The sequence below is a fragment of the Vidua chalybeata genome, chromosome 3, assembly GCF_026979565.1.
Source record: "Vidua chalybeata isolate OUT-0048 chromosome 3, bVidCha1 merged haplotype, whole genome shotgun sequence".
Lineage (NCBI taxonomy): Eukaryota > Metazoa > Chordata > Aves > Passeriformes > Viduidae > Vidua > Vidua chalybeata.
In genome coordinates, this window is record NC_071532.1 from 39,533,267 (window position 1) to 39,557,320 (window position 24,054).

The 24,054-nt window shown below is 49.7% G+C and overlaps 1 protein-coding gene across 1 annotated transcript in view; it reads left to right on the forward strand.

Annotated features, from left to right (window-relative positions):
* The first annotated feature begins 7,019 nt into the window (after nucleotides 1-7,019).
* SLC24A3 (solute carrier family 24 member 3) overlaps nucleotides 7,020-24,054 on the forward strand; it is a 111,598-nt gene continuing 94,563 nt past the window's right edge. The window contains exon 1 of the mRNA XM_053939622.1: nucleotides 7,020-7,101. The gene's annotated coding sequence lies outside the window, so the exon portion shown is untranslated. The remainder of the gene's footprint in view (nucleotides 7,102-24,054) is intronic.

Genomic DNA, 24,054 nt, shown 5'->3' on the forward strand with positions numbered 1-24,054 from the left:
GTCCTGCCTGGCGGGGACATGCCTTCTGCCTGGCGGGGACATGATGCTCCTGCCTGCTCAGACATCCCACCTGCCCTGTTATCCTGTCCTGCCTGGCGGGGACATACCCTCTGCCTGGCGGGGACATGCCATGCCCTCTGCCTGCCGGGGACATGACACTCCTGCCTGCTAGGACATCCTGCCTTACCTGCCAGGGACATCCCACCTGCCATCCTATCCCATCCTGCCTGCCAGGGACATGCCCTCCTGGACCTCCACATCCCACCTGCCCTGCTGGGGACATTCCCCTTGCCCTGATTGCTAGGGACTTACTTTGCCCCTAGGGGACCTCTCCCCACACTCGGAAGAGGGCCTGCTTTACTTCTAAGGAGACGCCTCAGTCACTCCTGTATTCCACTCACTTCCCCCCGTTCCCGGCCGGCCCCTTCGCAGGAGTCCGGAAACACGGTACTAGCAGGTCCCTCTCGCTTCGGGGGTCCGAGCTGCTGGTCCCCATCTCACTCACTCACTCACTCATTCGCTCGTCTCCGGTTTTTCTTACCAATCTGACGCTCCTCTGCGTTGCTCGTCTCATGCTGATCCTAGGGTCTGAATGTAGCCAGTGACTCCCGAGGGTCCCTCGAAGCAGGTGGTCGAGCTGTCCAGCTGTCCTGTTCAGGCGTGGCTATACCGGACGAGCCCCCAATTGAAATAAACAGGGCTAACGCCTTTATTTATGTTCAGCTCTTTTTTAAAAAGATCAGCTGGGCAGGGGGCTCGACGCAGAGCTCACCCCCGCAGTTGTAGCTTTCCCAGGTGGCCGAAAGGAAGGAGGCATGCAGAGTCTGTCACTGAAGTCCAGAGCAGCGGCAGCTGTCCTTTCTTCTTTCCTTGTGGCACACCAGTGGCCAGAGGGTGAGGAGGCGTGGTGTGTAGAGTCTGTTGCTGAAATCCAGAACAACAGCTGTCCCCACTCCTTCCATAGTAGCAGCACCAGGGCTCTCTCTCTCTCTGCTTCTGTCTCCATGCTTCTCACAGCCTAACCTAGTCTATTCTTTCTTAGATGATGGCGACAGGTAAAAGTCAATCAGGGGATGTGTTTCCCTCTTCCTCAGCTAGGGCATTTGTCTAGACTCCTCTACTGTGTTCAGTTTTTGATTTATAGTCCTTTTTATCTCCTAAAAATACTCCCATGATTTTAAGGGTTTTTTATTTGCATGTTAGTCCCAGAATGGCAGTGTGGAGGGGTGGGAGGCCAGTTATCTCTAGGTAATTTAGAGAAAACAAACAGAGCAATTAGCTAATTAGCTTTTCAATATCGGTACTTAGCTAGAGTTAGTAGTTTTTTTAGTGTTGCCATGGGAACTAGGAAGGCCCTGCCCGCGTCTCTGGGGAACACGTGGAAACTGTTCATTACATTACCCATCCTTCTTCTGCATTTCTGAATTTTTTTTTGGGCTTCAGAACCATCTTCTTGTGGCAAAGGGTCCTCCAGGGCAATTTCACTGCATATAATAGGGTTTCATTTGCATTTGTTTTGAATTGTATGCCCTTTAATTTTATTAAATGTTGCTTTTTTCCAGTGCCATCAGGCAGGTAGAAGAGCCACTCTTTCCTCTGGAGCAGTTGTTAGTCCCCCAGCTTTCCCAAGGTAGGATGCACACGAACGCATACACATACACACACAAACACAAACACTCACACAGAGATACATGCACCACCAGCCTGCCCTGTGCCCGCAGAAGGGGAGGGCAGCACTGGAGGACGGCCAATAAGGGGACACAGAGTCACTGATTGTAAACCTGATCATTGATTTAAGAGCAAACAGGCTGCTGCTGAAGGAAAAAAAGGAAAGTGCCATCCTGAGACATTCAGCAATGAGCTATGCAAGGCACAGGCTCAAACCACAGGAAGCCCGGATATCCCATGAAGTAATAAATATTTTTCTATAAATATCAGCGTTTTTATTGCCTCTTTCATCCAGAAAGAACCCTAGCTGGCTTTTATGCACTGCATACTCATTTTGGTAATTCCTTCTCCTCACCACTGAAACACAACATATTCCCAAAGATTCAGCAGTAGCAGAGGGTTAATTGCCGGGACAAGCAGCTCCAACAGAGGAGGGCTGTCCTGCTCCATCCTGCCTCTCTGGCTCCCACCCCACTGGCCTCGGTAAGATAAAACAGCACCCAAAAAGGAGGCTGCAGGAGAAAATACCTCCAAGCCTCAAAAAGGGACAAATACACATACAAATACAGTATATACAGTTTCTTTAATTTGTTTGCTCATATGTGTATTTAGTTGTGAGTCAAGAAGAGAGGACGTGGAAAGCTTTAGAAAAATCTGTCTAGAAAAGGGTACAGACCAGAAAAGGACTGAGGAAGCTGGATGCTGCTGCTTTCCTTTAACTGCCAAAGACCCCAGAACCCTCTGGCAGAAGGAGAGCCAGAAACCAGCTCTGTCACAGCCCAGTTTGTTTTCCCAGAGAGATGAAACACGGAGAGTGTGTCCCCTCTGTAATGAACAGTTTCCACGTGTTCCCCAGAGACGCGGGCAGGGCCTTCCTAGTTCCCATGGCAACACTAAAAAAAACTACTAACTCTAGCTAAGTACTGATATTGAAAAGCTAATTAGCTAATTGCTCTGTTTGTTTTCTCTAAACTACCTAGAGATAACTGGCCTCCCACCCCTCCACGCTGCCATTCTGGGACTAACATGCAAATAAAAAACCCTTAGAATCATGGGAGTATTTTTAGGAGATAAAAAGGACTATAAATCAAAAACTGAACACAGTAGAGGAGTCTAGACAAATGCCCTAGCTGAGGAAGAGGGAAACACATCCTCTGATTGACTTTTACCCATCGCCATCATCTAGAAAGAATAGAGTAGGTTAGGCTGTGAGAAGCAGGGGGCCAGAGAGACAGACAGAGAAAGAGCCCTGGTGCTGCTACTATGGAAGGAGTGGGGACAGCTGTTGTTCTGGATTTCAGCAACAGACTCTACACACCACGCCTCCTCACCCTCTGGCCACCGGTGTGCCACAAAGAAAGAAGAAAGGACAGCTGCTGCTCTGGACTTCAGTGACAGACTCTGCGTGCCTCCTTCCTTTCGGCCGCCTGGGAAAGCTACAACCACGGGGGTGAGCTCCATGTTGAGCCCCCTGCCTAGCTGATCTTTTTAAAAAAGAGCTGAACATAAATAAAGGCATTAGCCCTGTTCATTTCACCCTCTGCTCCCTCCCGTACAATAGACCTCCCTGAAACCCTGAGCTCACCATAAAGCCTGTAAGTACAAACACATTTCTTCAAGCTTTTCAGATAGAGGAAAGAGCTGCCAGCCTTCAGGAGGAGGACACCCAGCTTTATCCAAGGCTGTGACCTTAAGCTGTTTTATCTAAGCAGATGCAAATTTATTTAAATGTTCTTAAATAAAATGGGAACAGGTATAGCCTAAACTCCTGTAAACTCTTTTTACATTAAAATCATATCAGCTGGGCAGCCTTTTGAACCACCCTGAACCTGGAGTACAGGTGTGTGACTGAGAGGAGGAGGTTTGTCATCACTGCATGAGGCACTGCTGGGAGTTGACCAAAAGCATTGCTCCTTCAGCTGCTGGCCACTAGCCAGCAATGACATCCCTGTGTACACACGCTCCCTGGCCTCTCTCAGGGCATGGCTGGCTGGATTTGCTGTAACCAGCCCATTCAGATGGGTAGCTCTACCTGGGAGCAGGGCACTTGGGCAGGCTTTCTGCTCACTGAGCAGGCAGGAAGGAGAGAGCAGTGGCAATCAGCAGTATGTTTAATTGCACCCTCTCTGTGGCTTGCAGAGGATGCATGTGTGTGTCTAAGGTTTGTGGGTTAAACAGCTTGTTAAAGCCAGCCCCTGTTACCTCACAGCAGAGGCAACCATGCTAAGCCACCCTCACTGCTGTTTTTAACCTGGAACTGGAGCTGTGCTCGACCACAGCCCTGGCACTGAACCACTCAGAGAGGAGGAACAAGCAACTAACACATCCAGCAGCACATGCCTGAGGTGAAGGTGCATCTTTCTGTGTAGACAGACACTGGCAGGGAGGGTACAGGAGCTGTGCTGCAGAGGTAGGGCCCAGGACTGGAACCCAAGGCAGGGAACTGTCCCGTTGTCCTCTGAGACCCAGCCAGAGTGCTGCAGGTGGGCCTCCGCAGCAGTTCTCTGTGTGTGGAATGCAGCAGCAGTGAGACTTGGTGATTCTGCCACGCAGGTGCTCTCTGCTGGGCAGCACTACCCAGCCCCAGCCTCATGGTGCCCCTATCCATGTTTGGCCAAGGATCCAGGGCCACTCTGAAGTGCAGCTCCTTTCAACCCTTCAAACTGGCTTGGGGTGCTGCCTCCCAGCTGGGTATCACCCTCACTGGCAGCTGGATTCTGCCTGGCCAATGTGCATCGATTGTGCTCTACTTGAATCCCAAATATTTTTTTCCAGAGTTGAAAGTTCTTTGTGAGCATAATCTGCTGTCCAAACAGAAGAAAAATCTCTGTTTGGTCTGAAGCACAGAACTTGGCGTGGCTTGCGGGAGAAAATGCCAAGTACGCAAGGGCTGTTTGCTCTCCTTGCAACAGTCACAACTGCTCCTCAGCTCTGCTAAGGCACATCTGGCTGTCATCCCTGCACATCTGTATCTTGTGATTTACACAGTTTTCTCCCAGTGCTTTATGTGGTTTTGCACTGTGGAAAGAACAAAAGTGCATCTTTCTGCTCCTCTGAGAGCCAGCTCTGTGGGAACCTTCCAAGAGCCCTCACAGAGTAAGGGGACCTCCTCCAGAGCCTCCATGGCCCTCCATGGAGAAAGCTCTGCATGGCAGCAAGCGTGGCAGACAGTTGCAGAGGTGCCACAAAGTAAAGCTTGTAATTCTCATCAGCATGCTAGTCACGTCTGGACTTTAGCAGGTTTTTTTTCATGCGGAAGACTCCTGTAGAAGATAAATACAGAGTGTTTCTTTCAGAAGAGTAATGGTTCCACCACGGTTCCCTTCCTTCTGTTTCTTCCAGCAGACGGAGCCGCTCAAAGCTTGTTCCACCCACACACCAGTTTATTGGTGGGAGAGAAGAGGGAATTCTCCTGTCTTATGTTCCCCAGAAATGCACATGCTTCAGGATCTAGTACTCACTACACTAGTAAGGCATTCGCTAACTTACCTAGTGATTCTGAGTGCGAAATTTGTTCCTGAGCTTCACAGGCTTCCCAGATAGTCCCAGTCTCCATTCTCAAGACAGTGAGCTCTCACCTGGTATTTACAAGCAGTCCTGCAATGGGACCGGAGGAGGCTTATGATGGAGGCATGAGTAATGATTTTGCAGTGACTCTCAGGGTCACATTTTCAAGAAGCTACAGACTTCAAAGTGACATTTAAATTTAAAAAGAGTATTTCGGCAGCACTGTCACAGTGCTCTGTCATGTCAGCAACAGGGGCTTTCACCCCCAGGCCCCTCTCACCCCACAGTGGATTGATTGCTTTCCCATTACATCAATCGGTGAAAGCAGTGGGACAGTCAGGATCTCTTTCCTCAGCTGGAGTGACTTGTGGTAGTGTTTGACAATGCTACAGGTTTCAGAGCTGTTTACCATGGGATAAAACCTGCCCTGCCAGGGGGAAGGGAGTGTATCCTACCCAGAGAAAACACAAACCAAAACAAAACGCTTCTTCCATAGTTATATCCTAGGCCAGTTCTCAATTCCATTTACTGTCTGGGTGGGAGCTGGCTCTGCCTATCCTGGGCCAACAGAGACAACAGCGTTGTCAAAGTTGTGTGTAGGAGCATAAGCAGTAAATGTGTAAGAGTAGAGTTGGAAACCAACATCCTGGTCAAGTTCAGAACTGGCAGAAACCCTTTCAGGAGAGGGTGGGTGCTGCCCACAGAATGAGACTGTCTTTATTGAGAAAGGTTGGTAACTGACCAAAACTAGCGACAGTGATGTTTACTTTCATTTCAGTCTGTGTCCAGTGCAACATGGCAGCTCTTGAGAAACAGTTGGACCTTGGGAACAGAGGTATTCGTTCTGCTGTCCTATTAATCTCAGCTGAAGGTGGCTCTCTGTCCAAAAAGGTAGATCCCTCATGAAACTCCAGGGCCCCTTCTGGATCATGGTGTGTGGGCCCTGCAGAGGCAGCTGTTCTCTCGTGTGTGCACAACACTCTGGGTTCAGCACAGCCTCTAAGCCTTTGTGTCAATGTTCCAGTAGTAATTACGACAATACAAGAAAGGAGGGAAGAACAGTTCTGGCTGGCCCAGGTTTCTTGAGCATGGCAGCCCCAACAAAGGAGGGCTGGAGTGGATGAGCATGGGCTATCCTGTGCCCGAGCAGGTGGCACAGCTCCGCAGAGGTGTGTGAGCCAGGGTGCCAGGGTGCCCAGCAGAGTGATGGGAAGCAAGAGGGCTCACACAGGACTGGGCCAAAGGGCAGATGGGGCAGGTGTCTGCTCACCCGGCAAAAAGTTCAGGGCAGAGTGTGAGAAAGGGGGATAAATCCCCAGCCACCCACAATGAGAAATCTCCTGGTTGTCTGAAAGGTGCAGGGGTGGCAGCGAGGGCTGCCTCCCACTCTCCTGGGGATCACTGGTGAGGGGTCAGTGGTGCGCTGGGGCTTTTCTGGTGTCCAACACTGCCTAGGCGGTACAGGCCGTAGCCCAGGCGATGATGCCGAGAGGTCCCGAGCACCCCAGGCGGGAGGTGCGATGGGTGCGATGGAGCGACGCCCAGCGAAGACAATGCCCAGCCAGCCCCCTTCCCGCCCAGGGACCTGCTGGCAGCGGGCACCCTGCCGGCGTCTCGCCTGCTCCGTGTGCCGGCCGAGGAGGCACCAAGTCCCGCAAACCCCGCCGTCGCCGTGCGGCCTCCGCCCTGTCCCGCCCGCGGTGGGCGGGCGGAGGCGGCGCTGCGGCGCCCGGCGGGGCGCGGCGCGGCGCGGGGAGCGGTTGGAGAGCAGCGGAGCGGCCGCGATGGGCGCCCCGGGCACGGCGGCGGAGCGGCGGGGGCCGCGGCGGCGGCGGCAGGGGCAGCTGCTGCGAGGGCAGCGCTGCGCGCTGTGCGCGCTGTGTGCGCTGGCCCTGCTGCTGGCCAGCTGCGTGGCCGGGCGCGGCGGTGAGTGCGGGGCCGCGGCGGGGGGCAGCGGCTGGGCCAACGGAGCCCGGCTGCAGAGGGCGGCGCCGCGGGGGCCGCGGCGGCCGGGGCTCCCTCACGGGTTCCGCGCCGGGGCCCTCCCGAGCTGGGGCGTTGCGCGCCGGAGGCGGCCGCGGGAGCTGCGCGAAACTTGGCGGAGCTCAGCGTGCGGCGGAGCGGAGTCCGGGGGTCGCCTGCCCGCCGCGCTTCAGCTTCGCGGGAGGCGGTCGGAAGCGGTTTGCGTTTTTGCCTTGCGGAGTCGTGAATGTAAGCAGAATTTAGGCAAGGCTTATTTGCCTTTAAGAAAAGAAGAGCGTACGTCTCCGCGACTCGAATTTGCTTTTTAAATAAACAGACGTGTCTGAAGGGTTTCACAGTGTCCAGCATGGTGTAAGGAATGATCTCATGTTCAGAGAAGAGCACTAAAACCAGCTACGGCTTGAACGCAGTGTTTCTTGTGGAGTATAACGATGTTGGGATGTGTTTTTAAGATTCGGGGCTTTTATGCCCTCAATTTAATCGAAAATCGAATTGTCTTTTTTTTTTTTAACATGTCTTCTAAAACTTACGCTTTTTCTTGCAAATGTGGATTGCTTCCAAGAAATAAGGCCAGGAAAAACATGAACATCATTGTAAGTAAACAGGAGTTTATCTATGTACTGAGGTATATTCAAGTCTGCCAGCACGGAAGATGCAGATGTGTGACACCGATATCCATCCTTCCTTTACCTAAACTTCAAAGGCTGCAGGTGAGAAGGGCTGTGGTGCTGGGGTCAGACCTGTGCTCTCTTCCCCCTTTCTGTCATTGGGAAGATGATCCGTGTCCGGCCGAGCAGACTGGTTGCGTGATGCTGCCTTTACCACACAAAATACTAATAGATGATGTGGCAAGGGTGATTTTCACACTTATTTTAAAAGTGCACAGAGTGCACTCCTCTCTCTTAAGTGCAGTGCTCTTTCCCATCCTATGTTTTGGGGTCCCTGCCTATGCAGAAAGAGCTCCATCTGCTGTAAAGGCTGGTGCCACAGGTGCATTTGTGCTCTACCTGAGCTGCCAAAGTGTTACCCAGCTGGTGCAGTAGACTTGTGTCAGGGCTCTGGCTGCTTTGCTTCAGTTTGGGAGCCTGTCTCACGTTGTGATCAGAGTTTGCTCAAAGTTAATTTGACAGGTGAGGAATGTTGTTTGCCACGCAGAGCCAGGAGCGATAGGGAGGAGAATCATGTCACAGGGGGAAATTTTCCACAGCATCCACTGCATCCGCTGGTGCTGCACTGGCTCAAAGTGAGCAGGCTCTCAGGGAAACCTCGGATACAGACTGATGCTCTCCAGCATTTGTGTTGTGCTCAGGAGGTGGAAAGATGTATTTCTGTTTCAGTATTTTTCCCACATAAAAGCATAGTGTTTAGGATCCACAACATAAACTTTTGACTAGACTGTGGTGCTTTTGTGTCGACTGGCATCTCTCTCTTTGCTGCCCTGGCAGGAGGCTCTGGGGTGGTTTTCACTGTGTGCTGTTTGGAGTGCACATGGCATATGCAGCTCCCAACATCCTTGATGCCAGAGGGACCAATGGCAGTGTGAGGTTGGGCACAGGTTTCCCCGGGGTGCTGCAGTGACTGCTGCTTCTGGAGAGCCTTGGTGTTGAGGCGTGATCCAGCTCAGAAACCTAGGCTTGAATCACCTCTTTGCATGATGCACGTTTGATTTGGGTGCTGCAGTTTTTCTTCATCAGTCTCCTTCCCCTCAGGTACTGTTTCAGCCATGGCCTGCATCTGGAGGAGCCAGGCTTTTGGAATCACTGCAGACCTGTGTGTGTGTGCAGAGGGTGTTGGGTGCCAGAGCCTCCTTGTGAGGTGTGTGTGCTGGCACGCCTCTGCAGGAAACAGGCGAGAGCCCTTCTGGAGAGGCAGGTAACCACAGCAGTCTAAGTTGATAAACCATCTGGAGCAGGCAACTCTAGGGGACAGGGCACGAGCTCTGGGTTTCTGCTCTGGTAGCTCCCCCTGCTTTTCTGAGGGCCTTAATCAAATCTCTCCATGTCTAATTTGACTGGGTCTCGAAAATAAGGCTACTTTGTCAAGTGAGTTTGAGATCTCCTGATGCTAAATTATGTGTAATAACAAAGAGTTAAAACACTATAGTGTTCTGTGAGGCTCATTTAAATGATCTCTGTATTCCACAAGGGTCAAGCTTTTGGAAATATATATGGTGCTAAGAAGAAATCCAAGTTCACACTGTCTGGGCAGTGATCATACAGCTGAGGTGCCCCTTTCTCACTTGCTGGCAGTGTAAGTCTCTGGTTATGCTCTGGCATTGAGGAGGTCACACTGGTAACTGAGAGGTGTAACTGAGACCAAACACAGTCCTGCAGACCACAGATCCAGCTACCAACCGCTGTCTGCCCAACTGCCATCCTCACAGAAAGGGTTGAACAAAGTGTAAAGTTTGTTTTGGTTGTTTTTTTCCTTCTTTTGACTCAAATTCTCTATTCTAAAGAGAGGAAGGAGTGGAGACTTCATTATATGAGACTGTCTTCTAAATTGTAATGATTCAGGTTTTTCAAGGGAGGCTTCTGAGTCAGGCCTTTTACCAGTTTGCTGTCACGGACAGCAGAAATAGCAGGGGCATCAGTCAGTGGGATTTTTCTGTCTGTGTCTTTGGCAGGATGGTGAGGAAAAGCTGGGTCTGATTCTGCAGCACTTACTCATGTGGATGGGCACATCCAAGCACATGGAATTGCCTGCGTGATTCAAGTGTGGAAGATTTGGGTTTCTTTTAAGTCTTGTTTTAACTTAATGGGACTGAAGTATTCAGAATGGTGGAGCAGGGCTTGCCAGATGCATTTTGACTGACTCTGAGACTTACCCTAAAAACAAAGCTCAGGCTGTTTTCACAGGACTGGTATTTGCCCTGTCCTTGTGGGCTGTGGTGTGTTGAAAGCATCCATGTCATGAAAGCACACTCTTAGAAAGCCTCTGAGCAATCCTGGGTGGTGTGATGAAAGATGGGGAGCAAAGATCCCAGGCACGTCTGCCTTCCACCCCTGTGCTAGTTGGAGGAGCTCGCAAGGCTGGAATGAGCCACGTAGGCTGTTTGCTCCTGACCACTTTGTCACGGGCCTTGCCTCAAAGGGCTTTTCCTTACAGATCTCCTTACTGCCAAAATAACACAGAAGAACCTTGGTGGGACAGATCCTGGTCTTCTAGCTGAGAGTTAAAGTGAAAACTCCCTGATTTGAGTGTTTTGGTTTGTGTGAACCAAGAAACCCAAACCGATCTTTAGAGGTCATGCAATGAAAGCACAAAAGCAGTTGTTTTCCTCACTTCTTCAGCGGAGCGTAATCCTAGCCCAGATGTATTGCTGTAATCCTTGGACCCCTGGATATGGGAATTGACCCTCACAAACTCAGGAGAAGCATCAGGCCAGAGTGTGGTATGTGACCTCTTTGGCAGGGAGCATATTTGGCCTTGCAGGAAATTACTTGTTCATTTATTTAGTACTTGTTCAAGGTCCTGCACCCACAGCTGACTGAGACTGAGCCCTTGTGTCAAGCAACTCGGAGACCAGCAGGGATTGGACATGCGGTGCTTCTTGCAGGGGTGAGGGGACCTGACCAGGACCGTACTTGGCTGGCAGCATCAGCTTCAGGTGCCAGCAGAGCAGGGCTTGCACACCTGGCTGTGGCTGAACTGCCTTCAGAACTCCCATATCTCAGGATCTGTGTGCAGTCCACTTCATTGAAGTGTTGTTGGAGCGCCAGGCCGCATGCCAGGCTGGCTGGCTTGCCAAGGATGGGTGTCTGAGGTGGATGCTGGCACAGCACCTGGGACGACAGGGTCGTGGTGCTTGTGATGATGATGCAGGATGCTTGACATGTGGGATGCTCAGGAGCTCTGGCTCCAGCAGGGCGTGAGGGCAGAGGGCTGCTGGCTGCCGCAGCTGCTCAACAGCAGAGAAATGCCAGGCTGGGAGAGGGTGAGTTGCAGAAGGACTCAGCAGCTGATGTTCCTTTGGTGCCTGTCAAGGTGAGGTAGGCTTGTGCTGCACATCTGCCTGTGCTGATGGAGCTGTGCAGGCTCAATTCTGCCCTGTCCATGGCTTTTGACCGTTCCCGCCCTCATTGGTGCCTCCTGCCTGGCCTCTGGCATGGTGGTGGCCCTTAGCTGAGCTTTTCCAGCAGGCTAACCCAGCAGAAAACTAGCCCAGGATAAATAAAGGAGGTTTATTGCCAAATCAGTACACTGAGATGACTTGGTGAGGGGCATTAACAGGCCATGGTCGAATAGAGAGCCCTTGGGTGGTGGCTGTGGTCAGAACAGCAGAGCTCATGAGGAGGTGGGCATGCTTGGTTGGTTCTGTCCCAGCCCTTTCCTAGTACTTCCTTCCTGCTGCTAATCTCCAGTAGTCCATAATTAGAAAAGGCAGGCTGGTCACATTGTCAGTTTTTGGTCAGAGATGCTCAAAAGACTCAGCTGAACCTGTCATATATTTGTGCAGGTATTTGTGCCTGCATCCTCTTGGGAGGATACAGACATTAAAAAAAGTCTGTGCTGATATGGGACAGGGTAATTCAGGAGATCAGCATCCAGCCCTACAGTTGGAAAACTTCCCTTACCCTGGGCATGACCTGCTTCTAGGTGTTAGCTTGTCTCAGGGTACTTTACTCTGTTTTGTCTCTGTTCTTTAAATTGATGACAACTCTCTGGTAGCTAGGAGGATCATTAGGTTTTTTCTGGTTTCTGTTCCTTTGGAGTGGTTTAAGTTACCCCTTCTGGATTTCCTGTAGATGAGCATAGAAAATTTAGTTTCCATAAAGACTTCCCTAATCATAAAAGCTGAAGAAAACAGCCAGGTTTTGTGTCCAGGTTTTGTGAAATCTGAGCCTGAAAACTTCAGAATTTTGTGTTTTGGAACGAAAACCACATGAGGTTTGCAGGAGTGCAGGGTCTGAGGGATGCACCTTAGGATCCAGTGCAGCAGCTTGGTAGTGGGAGCTGTAATGGGCTGTGCTCTCTCCCACAGCTGCCTTTCACAGCTCACAGCCAGGCAGTTGAGCTATAGCAGTGTATTTTTTAAAACAAATTTAGAGAGTTTAAAGTTTTTGCTCTTTTTCTAGCCTTGCCTTCCTTGCCCTTCTCTAGAGCAGTCTTTAGGCTTGGGGCTTTGGAGAGTACTGGGCATGTTGAAAAGCTTTGTTCTGCTCTAGGTTTTAAAAGCAGGAGCCAAGTCAGACCGATGCCAAAAGCCACTGGTAACCTCATCCTAATTTTTTTCCACTGCTGTGGCTTTCTGGGCAGGAGCAGTCAGGCATGCCCAGGTGTGGGCAGCGTGTTCGAGGTCCTTCCATGTTAATCATCCCTTCCTGTAGACATGCTCTCAGGAGAGTAGGGCTGCATGGTGAGTGGAGCCTTGTGGCTGCTCCACATTACTCACAGCATCAAAGGGAAAGCGTGTGGAAACAAAGTGGTAAATGTGTATAATTTGCAGCTTGTGAATGGGTTGTTGGCTGACCCTACAGGGATGCAGGTGTTCTGTCTCTTCTCCCTGTGGGATCCTTGCTTGATTGTCAGACTCCTGCAGCCCTGAGCAGCCTGTCCTTGTTACTTAATGCCAAGGGCATCTGGATGGGAAGTTTGCAGGGAGCTGGAGATCCCTTGGGGTCAGTTCCCTCTGTCTTGTCTCATGGCAAGGTTCATGTTCCCTTTTCTTGCATCACCTCCTGCAGAAGGTCAGGTCTCCACAGCAGCCAGCAAAGGAATGTTCAGGTGAGACTGAGGCCAAATTTTGTCAGCTTGGGATCCATAGCAGTAGAGCTGCCGGGACGGCGAGATGGCCATGGGATGAGCCTGCTGTGCCCAGGAATTTGGGAGGGTGTTGAGGCCTCCATCACTTTGGCCAGGAGACAGCTAAATCAGAGGACCAGCTGTACCTGTGTGAGACAGGAAATAGGTGCAGTCCCTATGTCTGTACTGTTGCATGGCTGGATTTCAGCTTAATGCTCAGATTTAAAAATAAAGTGGGTATAATCTCTAGATGTTAAACTTTTCTTTAGAAGCAGGCTGAGAAGACTCTGGAAATAACAGGATTTTTCAGTGTGCTTGATTGTCAGAGGGAAAAGAAGGGAAGGAAGTGGGATAGGATGTTGCATCCAGCATAAAGGGCTGGACTCCAGTCTGGATAAAAGACTGAAGTTTGAGGTGAACTGGAGATGTTTAAGCTGGGTTTTTCTTGCTGTCTTTCTTTTTGGTTTGTTTGCTTGTGGGTTTTTGTTTTGTTTTTATTTTTAGGTTTGATGTTTTGTTTTTGTGGGGTGGGGTTGTTTTTTTTTTTTTTTTTGTATACCTGGGACTAGGGACATTGTACCAAGGACTCCAGGGAAACGACCTGGGCTTGTTCTTCTGGAAGAAGGGAGGCATTGAAGAGGAATCCAGATGTGGTGTCCAGGGAGAAAGCTGTGTGAGACAGTACTTGCTAGGACTTTATTTGCCTTTTATGGATTCTTTTGGCTAACATGGAATGTCATCTTGCCTGTGGGAAGCAGATAGTCCCCAGGTCCTGGCTGGGACCTGGGAATGGCCTGGAGGAGAGGGGAGTAAGGTGTGTCCCGAGCTGTATCTCATGACCCACATTGTCCTCTTGCTCAGCTCTGCAAGGCCAGGGCACGGGTCCTGTGTCAGTGGATGTGAGTGTGTGTTGGGAAGGGGAAATACCTTATTTTAGTAGGAGAAAAACCCTCCTGGGCACAAAGGAGTGTGAGATGGGGTTTGGAGGCATGAATTTGATTGTTCTGGGACATTCCTGTGCCAAGCTGCTAGCCGAGCAGCTGTGTAAAGTGTCAGGGATGCACAGCCTGGCCTGACCTTGCTGCTCCTCTGATTGTGTGTGCAGAGCTTCAGTTCAGGGCTGGGTTTGTCTCCACAGGCAGTCAGGCCGGGGATCAGGGCTTGACTTGCAGTGTGTGAAGTGCTGGGGTCCAGTTCAGGTGGTTACACCACCCCTTCCTCACTCTGGCCATTCCTCAGCCCCCAGTCCTGCCAGGGGAAATGGGGTGAGCAAGCGTGAGGGAGGGAAACTGAGGCACGAGAGAATTTGCGGGGTTCTCCAGGCTTGGGAGTGACAGGTACCCAGGTGGAACTCCGTTCCCCAAGTGTTCTGCCCTGTCCCTGTGGATTAGCCCTGGGAAGTGTGCCTGTCCCCTTGGTGGCTGAGGGATTGCAGCGCACAGCAGCAGGCATCACCTATCCAATGAGAACTGCAAACAGATTTAATGGTTTGATTGGGAAAGAGCTTGCAGAAATTCAGGAAAAGAATCTTTTTGATATACAAGCCAAAAACATGCTAACTGAGCTACAAACAACTGAAGGGTCTGCTATTAAAATCATCCTTTTTCAGAGATAGACTCAACTGGTTTTTTTTCCCTAAGATGGTCAGAACATCCTGTAACATAAAGCAGGAGGAGAAACAAGCCTTACATGGACATTCCTTTTTCCTCTGACAAGACCTATCCTCCAATTCTCAGTGCACCTCTACATTGTAGTTGATTTGTATATTGTTGAGAGGATGGGGCAGAAAGAAACTCTTGTAAAAGAGTGTTGCCTGTGCTGAGACAGTGCAGCAATTCACTTCAGGGGAAACTGGTCCCAGCCAGTGGCTGCCATACACAGCTTGCTTGTTAGGCAGGTTCCATCAGCTGTGCTCACAGCAAGGTGCTGCTGGCTCTGTGCTCCAGCTGGGACAGCAGTGGCATGGCAGGAGAGGCAGGTAGCACTTAAAAACACCCTCAAGTTAGTTAACTTTGCTGCTGGCTGTTGACAGAGCAAAATTGAAATTGAAATTGAATTGAAATTGAGTTTCATGTTCTTGCACTAAATCAGAGGAGGCAGCAAATCAAGCTTGTTCAGAAGTGGAGGAGTTGTCCAAGAAAGTAACTGAGTAATGTAAAAGCCTCTTGAATGAAGAAATGATCAAAAGGGAGGTTGCAGGGGTGCCTGTCTCCATAGCAGAAGGGCTTCAGCCCTCTGAGCATCTTTGTGGCCTCCTCTGGACTTGCTCCCACAGGTCCATCCATCCTTCTGGTGTTGGTGGCCCCAGAGCTGAATTCCAGGTGGGGCCTCACCAGAGCACAGCAATATTTTTAAAGCTTTGATCATAAGGGTATTTTAAAAAAATCACCAAAAACCAAACCAGGCTTTTTGTTTCATTTTATGAAAACCATGTACTGTCCAAGGAAGCATGAGTTCTCTTCCCCACACTTGGTGTCCCTCAAGTGCCCCTCAGGCGTGGGGCTGCGTGCAGGTGGCAGAGCTGCTCGGGAGAGGGAGGCCAAGAACCCAGGGCTCTGGGGCTGGCATCTCAAATTGTTTAAATTGGCTGTGGTGGCACAGTGGCAGCTGACACCAGCTGAGAATCTGGACAGAGCAACTTGTCCAAGGTCACCTCACGGGCTAATAGTAGAGCGCTGAATTAAACCTGGGTCTGCAGTGTCTCACTTCAGGGTAAATAAAGAATAAAGAGGTTCTTGGAGGGTCTGCCTCGTCTTAAAGCCTTATAAAGAAAGGACAGCCTCAATCACTTGATTCTGGTATGATGTGGAGCACCATCCTTTTGTTCCAGGACCTCTGGTTAAAAACAAAAAGTTTTTTTTTCCCCATCTATAGTAATATTTATTTCCCTAAAACACTTTGTAGCATTCCAGGCTGGCTTTATTTCTCAGAGTAGGGCAGGGGTGCTACTGTGCTGCTCAGGACTGGTACCTGCTGCCTTTGTGCCTGTCTTTTCCAGTGGGTAGGAACATTCCCCACATGGAAGAAGTAAGAGTGTAGGTACCAGTTTGGACAGGGATTGCATCAATGTTATCTACTTTTAGGGGTGTTTCAGGGATCTGCTAAGGAGCCTCTACAAGCTACAAGCAAGTGCAAAATCTGCTGAAGCCAGGGATAGTTTTTGATAGTTCTCTGTACTGATCTGTGGTGATTTATGAGGAGCTTCCTGGAGGCTTCTCCTTCTCCTTCTCCTTCTCCTTCTCCTTCTCCTTCTCCTTCTCCTTCTCCTTCTCCTTCTCCTTCTCCTTCTCCTTCTCCTTCTCCCTCTCTTCTCCTCTCCTCCCTTTTTAAAAAGTTTTTTTTCAGTCACCATTGTCTTGGTTTGGGTATGGGAGAGAGGATGGGAGTTTTGTTATAATTCACGGTCTGCAACAGAGGGGCACAAGGCTGAGCAGCTGCCTCTTGCTGGAGGGATCCCAGGACTGATTCCCTCCTGTGGGATTGGGAAAAAGGACTTGGAGGCACAAAGCAGAGTGGGGTGAGCAGGACCTCCCTGCCCTGTGAGGCTCTGCCAGTGCTGGGGCTGGCACGTGCTCAGTGATCTTGGGCTTCACAGCCACATCCATCAGCAGGGAAATGGATGTCGTGAAGGGATCTGTGGCAGGACAAAATACTTTTTCCAGATAGCCCAAGCTGGCAATTTTAATTGCAATGTGCCTGGCTCCAGTTCTATGATTCCCAGGCTGCTTGGCCACAAACCTCTCTTCCCTGACTACCAGATTTATTTCTAGATATGTTTTCTTACTCCTAATAAATATAAGAAAGAGGTGTCCTGAGGCTTATATATATATTTGTCTGTAATTAAGGTAGGATTAATTGCTTAAAATTGTGTATAAGGGCCTGTTATGAGATCAGCAGATAGAAGCATGGGAAAAAATGCATAATGAATACATTATGTTATAAATAATGGACACAGCCGGTGTACTGGCATCCCCAAAAGGTAATAGCTCTTTCAATATTTAATGAAGTGGGTACCTGAGGGAAAACAGTCTCTGTCACTAAGGTGATTTTCAGCTTGGCTTGGGGACACACAGATCGGTCTGAAGGAGGGCAGTAACCCCTGTGCAGTGGAGGGCACTGTTTGTGATAACATAGGGACAGTGTGGAACCAGGCTTTCCACAAGGACACTTGGTGGGTGCTCTCTCCTGCTCTCAGAGCCCATTTGCCTGTGGCTGACTTGTGGCAGCTCCAGACCAGATCCATTTGCTGGCCAGTGGCAGGGAACAGGACCACAGGCACTCTGCAACTTCTGGAGCACCTTGATCTCCCACGTTAATTCCTGGAAACCAAGTTGCATTGGTGTCAGGTACTCAGCTTCATGGGGAGGAAGGCACAGCATCAGTTATAGGCCAACAGCTGCCCTTCAGCATGTTCTTAGTACTGACAAGAGTCATCTCAGGGGTTTTCTGAGCAGATGTAGGAAGAGGGGAATTACCAGTGCTCCTTCTGCCTGGCCTGGGTTCACACCTCTGTCCCTAGCTGCTCCACACTCCTGTCCCACTATATTTTATTCCTGTCCTTTCATTCTGTCTACTGCAGCTCTGCACTGCTTGGTGAGGGCTGGCTGTCAGTGAGTGTCACCTCATGTTAGAAGTGCCTTCAGGCAGCAAACCCAGACTTGGTACCGAACAGTGGGGTTAAATAGCAGAGCCAATGTCTTGTCTGGGGCCGAGACTTGTCTCTGTTCCCCAAGTGCCTTTCCAGCACTGTGGAAGCAGTAAATAACAGCAATTAAACAAATACAAATTACAGATTCATGTGGTGGTGTTGTGGGGAAACACAAGGGGAAAGGAGATGTAAGGCAAAAGGACAGGAGAAATAGTCTTTTTATCCCTCATGCTTGTTTACTTTTACACAAGATCCATTTTTTTCATCATCTTTTGTGGAGAAAAACATGAAAAAAATCTCTTTTGTGATGTTTCCCCTATCATCAGAGATACCAGAGTGGGAGCCAGGGCTTACGACAGTCCTTTTTTCCTTTCCTTTCTTTCCTGGGAGGGGTGGCTTGTTTTTAGTGCTCCTTCCACTAAACCATGTTGCTCCAAGCCATGTCCAGCCTGGCCTTGGACACCGACAGAAATTGTTCAGGCAAAGCTACAAGGGTGTCACTTTCAGTTTAACTGGGATAAAGTAAGGGTTTACTTTTTTTTTTTCTTTTTTTTTTCCTTTTTTTTTTTTTTTTTTTGTGGAAGAGCTGCTATGTTTCTTTTCCCAGCACATTTTTATGGTATTTTCAGACTAAATTTAATTCTGCGTAATTCTATCTTAGCTAGAAGTGTAAAAGAGAGCAAACCAAAATGAAATATTTTATTCCACTAAAACATTTCATCTGACCCAAAACCATCTTTCCTCCCACTGTGTCAGCTCAAAATTAGGAGAGAAATACATAAATGTGGGGAAAGGAGCAGTGACTGTTCAGCTCCCAAGCACAAACCCCCCAGTCAAACTCCAGGTATTTGCCTCCTGTCACAAGAGCTTGAAATACAGTTTGTTTTTTCACTGCTTTTAAAAAGATAAATGCCTTCTCCAGAGAGTTAGCTCTTTGTGTAATACGTTACCCAATCCTTCCGAGAAACACGGGTCTTTCTGGTAACAGTGAGGCTCTCAAGTACTGCTTTTCCATCCTTGTAAGGTCATGATTGCCAGGTTCAAGCAGCCACAGGATCTTGGAATGGTATAAAAAGTAGCTCTGTTAGTGATGGAAAGTCAACTGGAGATTAAATCATTGCTGCTCTTTTTTTCCTCGATGATTACCATTAAGAAGGGAAATCATGGTGGATGTTTTTGATAGAGATGACCCAGATGTGCAGCCACCTGTAGCAGACCCTTACTGCTGTGACTCCTGTAATGAACAGTTTCCACGTGTTCCCCAGAGACGCGGGCAGGGCCTTCTTAGTTCCCATGGCAACACTAAAAAAACTACTAACTCTAGCTAAGTACCGATATTGAAATGCTAATTAGCTAATTGCTCTATTTGTTTTCTCTAAACTACCCGGAGATAACTGGCCTCCCACCCCCCCTCACGCTGCTATTCTGGGACTAACGTGCAAATAAAAAAACCCTTAGGATCATGGGAGTATTTTTAGGAGATAAAGACACCCCTAAATCAAAAACTAAACACAGTAGAGGAGTCTAGACAAATGCCCTAGCTGAGGAAGAGGGAAACACATCCCCTGATTGACTTTTACCCATCACCATCACCTAAAAAAGAATAGACTAGGTTAGGCTGTGAGAAGCAGGGAGACAAAAAGGCAGAGAGAGCCCTGGTGCTGCTACCATGGAAGGAGTGGGGACAGCTGTTGTTCTGGACTTCAGCAACAGACTCTGCAGGCCATGCCTCCTCACCCTCTGGCCACCGGTGTGCCATCAAGGAAAGAAAAGGGGACAGCTGCTGCTCTGGACATCAGTGACAGACTCTGCACACCTCCTTCCTTTTGGTGACCTGGGAAAGCTACAACCGCGGGCGTGAGCTCCATGTCGAGCCTCCCTGCCCGGCTGTTCTTTTTAATAAAGAGCTGAACATAAATAAAGGCATTAGCCCTGTTCATTTCAACTCCTGCCTTCTGTGAGCAGGGTTTTCTAGCGAAATGTGAGAAAGGGAGAGAGCAGGGGGTCTGGATGTGCTTTAGGATTCCCTGGCATCCCTCACAGGGAGCAGGGATGAGGGCAAGATGCATGGGAAGGAGTTCGGTCAGGGAGAGGAGCTGCCTCAGGGATGTGTTGGAAAGGGGGATTTGCTCTCTGTCTCCCTTTTCTGCCTCTGAAAATTTCCTTTCTGTTTATTTGGGGCAGGAGGGAAACGCTGGCACCTGCAGCAGGTTAATGTGAAGGATGCTGCTTCATCTACTCCTGTAGTTTTGCTCTATGACAGCCATAAGAGGAGGAGGCAAAAGCAGTTTTCTGGCCAGTGTTAGGAGACTGTGCTATCCTTGGGAGAGAAGGCAGAAGGAATGGGCAGCAGCTCTGTCAGGGGAGACGTGCTGTGCCAGTGAGCTCTGGAAGTCACGCTGGGCAGTCCACAGCTGCGAAGCACAGAGATCGTGTCAACAGTGCCCAGACTTTTCACTTGTGCCAGGTGAAAAGCTAATGAGATGAGAGTGGCAGCAGGGAGTGAGATAACCCCGAGAAACCAGAGCAGGGAATCGGGCTCACAGTACTTAGTGCTTTTGTACAGACCAGTGGGAAGCTGCTGCCTTGAGAATTATCTGAATTTGGGCAGGGTCACATGGGTATGTCCGTGGTAAAACTGGGGAATTTATAGAAGCATGAAAACATTGTCAGGAGAAGTAAAACACTGTTTACTTTAGAGAGGAGCCGAGTCACACAAGGCTGTGATAGGGAGAAGTAAAAAGTGGTGTTTTTTACCAGGTGCAGAACTGTTCCTTTTGCACTTAGGCGTAGATCAAAAAGAACAGAATGGTCAATTTAATGGTCAAGCTGATACAAATACGAAAGAAAACATAAGTTTCTGCACAAACTGGTAATGAACAATCATGGAAGCTTGGAATAATCAGATATCCAGTAACAGTTTTTGGCACAACACAGTAGGGAACACAAGACAGAATTTTATCTTAACTTAACTAAGCTTAATCCAGTACTCTTTGGGATGTTAGGAACCAAGGAGTTCTTGGGGAGTCTGTTCATCTCTTGCGGGGATACTTTTCCATCCCCTGGGCTTCTCTGTGTGAGGTGGTGCAGGTACTTCACCTAGAGCTTGATGAGCAATGAGTGCATGTTGCATCCTGGGGTTCGGGTTTAGATTAGGGGTTTTTAATTTTTGTTAGATAGCCAAGTTCTGTAATCCTGCGCACCCCCCCGTGTTTTCCCCTCCCCGCGGTTGTTCGCTCCTCGCTGCGTGCTATTGGAGCTTACCCCAATCACTCCTGCAGACACTCCCCATCCTGTCCAGAGAGTTCCCTGCCAGTCACCCCGATCCCGCATTCCCATTAGCCCAGGGACCCAGGAACCGCTCCAGCCCGGTCTCGGTTGGTCGCTGTGGTCGACATCACTGCCACGGCCACAGCCGCCTCTATTGGACGGGAGGCTGTGGGTCCTCTCATCCCGCCCCCCATAAAATCCTACACTGCTGGAACCCCGGTGCCATTTTCTTCCATGCGAGTGCCAGGAGCAGTTGTGTCTTTCCACTGAACCACGCTGTGTGACCAATAAACCGTTCCTGCCAAGCATGGAGTAAATGGACAAATTCCTTACTTCTTTGCCGGATCCCTAACGCACAGTTACAGCGGCTGGCCAGCCCATGTTCCCGGGACACGGAAGCCGTGTCTGGGAACCCGCGGCAGAAACCTCGGCAGCACGTGGAAGCTACGCCACAGCCAGGCTCCCAAGAGCTGCATGTGGCCGGGGAAAACAAAACAATGCCACAAGTGCGTTTCTGCTGAGCACTGCCTGTCCTTGAAGTTTCTTTGCTCTCAGGGTGGAGCAGAGGCAGGCCCCAGCAGCATGCATGTAGAAATTTCACCTCCAGAGGTTGGGCAGCTTTTCAGAGTTAAAATAAACCAAAAGTCACATTTTGCTGTTGCCATGAGAACTGTAGAGCTGTTGTTGGACCTTTGGAGTGTGCTCTGCCCTCCCTACTCCAGCTGGGTTTTGTTGAGAGCAGTGCTGGGCTGGGAGGGGCAGAAGCTTTGTGGGACCCTCAGTGGGAGGGAGGGAGCTGGGGAGCCTCCTTGGAGGCATGTGGGAGCTGTAGGTGTGCCTGAGGTTTTGTGGGGGCTGTGGTTTTTTTTCTGCTGGTGGTCACATAGAAAATATGTGGGAGGGTGTGTGGTGAGGGGTTGTTGGTGCAGGGACCCTGCCCTGCTTGGGTACTGCCTGCAGCTTGGCTCTGGCCTCCGTGCCTCACTCGTGTGGTACAGGTATTATCAGCAGTGTGCTTTCCCTGCCCTTCTGCACCTTTCCATGTAGGTCAGAATGCATGGAAATACAGCTTTGAAATCAGGTGTAAGGAGCCGGCTGCTTGTCAAAGCCAGGTGTAGGATTTCTGGGGCTTTTGTTGTTTGGAATTTTTTTCCCTGAGGATGCTATATTTATGGTCCTTGCTGCTGATGATTTTGGAAGAAAAGCATCTCCCAAATCAGCCTAGGCAAAGGGCTAATCCATTTATGATGTGTTTATGCAATCACAAGGTCAGATCCTGTGGTGGCTATCTGCAGTAGGTCTGATGGTGCAGGGTCTGACTGGACATGTCCCTGAGGGTCTGGGGCCAGCAGTCACAGGGATATGGCCATGGGAGGGCAGCTGTGGAGCAGGGTTGCAGCTCATTCAGCTGCATGCTGATCTTCCATCAGGGTTCATCTGTTCTGTCCTGAGGCCACCACACTACTGCTCTTCACCTGTGCACTGGCTTATGCGGAAGCTCATGCTTCTTCCAGCTTTTTTCTTCCTCTGAAATATTTCCCTGTTGTATTAACTGCAGGAATGTGTCAGGGAGACAGAGATAATTCAGCTGGTTGTGAAACCAACCCTCCAAAACCCAAAGCTGCCACCATGAAAACAATAGATAAAAGGGACAGATGAGAGAGGAGGAAGGGCAAGCATATTTCAGAAAAGCTGTGCTGTTTTTGGCTCTGGCCAGCAGTTTTCATAGAAAGTAGTTTATTGTCAGTAAGAGCTGTGGATACCTGCCAGCTCTCCTGGGCAGCAGTGCTTTTTGCCAGAGAAAGGCCCTGCCTGTCAGGTCTTCCCTACTCCAGCCCCTGGTCCATCAGCTCTTCCCTGCTCTTCCCTACTCCAGCCCTCTGCCTGTCAGCTCTTCCCTGCTCCAGCCCCCTGCCCATCAGCTCTTCCCTGCTCCAGCTGGCTGCTCACGAGCATCTTCCATCTTTGTTGCCTTTCTTCACCTCAGCATTGTTGAGCTGAACACTCCACTGCAATGGATGAGTTTCTTCTCCTCTTCCAGCTCTGGATTTGGGTGCTCTTGTCTCATTTGACTGCTTGGACCAGCTGTGCAAAAGCCACCCTGTCCCGTGGGACCTCCACCTCCACACCAGCCAGCTCCCTGTAGGAGCTGAGTGTCTGCTCCGAGGTCTTGTTGCTGTTCCATCTTGTTGGGGTTCCTGTGCCTTACTTGCTGCTGAAAATAAATGCGCCTGTGAGATCAGAGTGCAGTTGGGGAGCATGGGGATCTTGTTCGGCATTTTAAGGTGGTGTTCTTTGTGCTGGGAAGTGCAGCCAGGATGAGTTTGGCTGTGTTTCTGCAGCACTGAAAGTTGTAAACTCCAGCCAGAGCCATCTGGAATAGCATAAGGAGCTCCTGAGCTCCCACGTGGAGATCTGGGTCACACACGGAGCCTTTCCAGGAGTTCTGAGCTGTCTGATCAGTTCTTTTTTCCATTCCACCTCATTTCCATGCTCATAAGTGGAACAGGTGAGCAGTATTGCAGGAGAGGCTGTGCCCAGCAGACTGCGACACCAGCCTAGCAGGGACAGGAACTCCCAGCAAGCACACACTTGTGTGCTCCCTGTCTTATGGAAAGAGACGCGGCTACTCGAAATGCACCATCTGCATTGTCTTAGTTGTGTTATGAAATGCAGAGCAGGCACAAAGACAGGGAAAAATGACTCATGTGCTTATTGTCCATGGGAATATCTCCGGGAGAAAGTGTGAGTAAAGCTCTCCAGAACCTGGGTTTGAAGTGTGTAATGTAAAACTGGTGCTGGAAAATACCTTGTTGCAATGTTCAGTGCTTGAAAAAATAATTCTCTCACTTTGAAATACACTATGGTACAGAACTTTGGAAAAACTCTTCATTGTACCAGAGCTTTAGAGGATGTCACAATGATACTTTATTATAAAGCTAGCAGCTAGAACATTAATAAGAAAAGTGTTCCATCTTGCTTGCCCAAAATGGCACTGTAGCTGAGGCAGAATGTTTAGCAGTCTTTACCTCTGCTGAGAAAATGAAAAAAACTCTTTGTTGTGCTTCCCATTAAAAATCATCCAATCCTGAATAACTACAGTTGAGAAAGAAAACTGTTAAGTCTATTTTTTATAAGTTTTTCTGCTTTTCCTTGGGAAGAAGAGTTTGGCCATGGTGGTGGTAGCCTGGCAGCCCTGCTGTGGAATTCTGTGGCTGAGGTGATATCCCTGG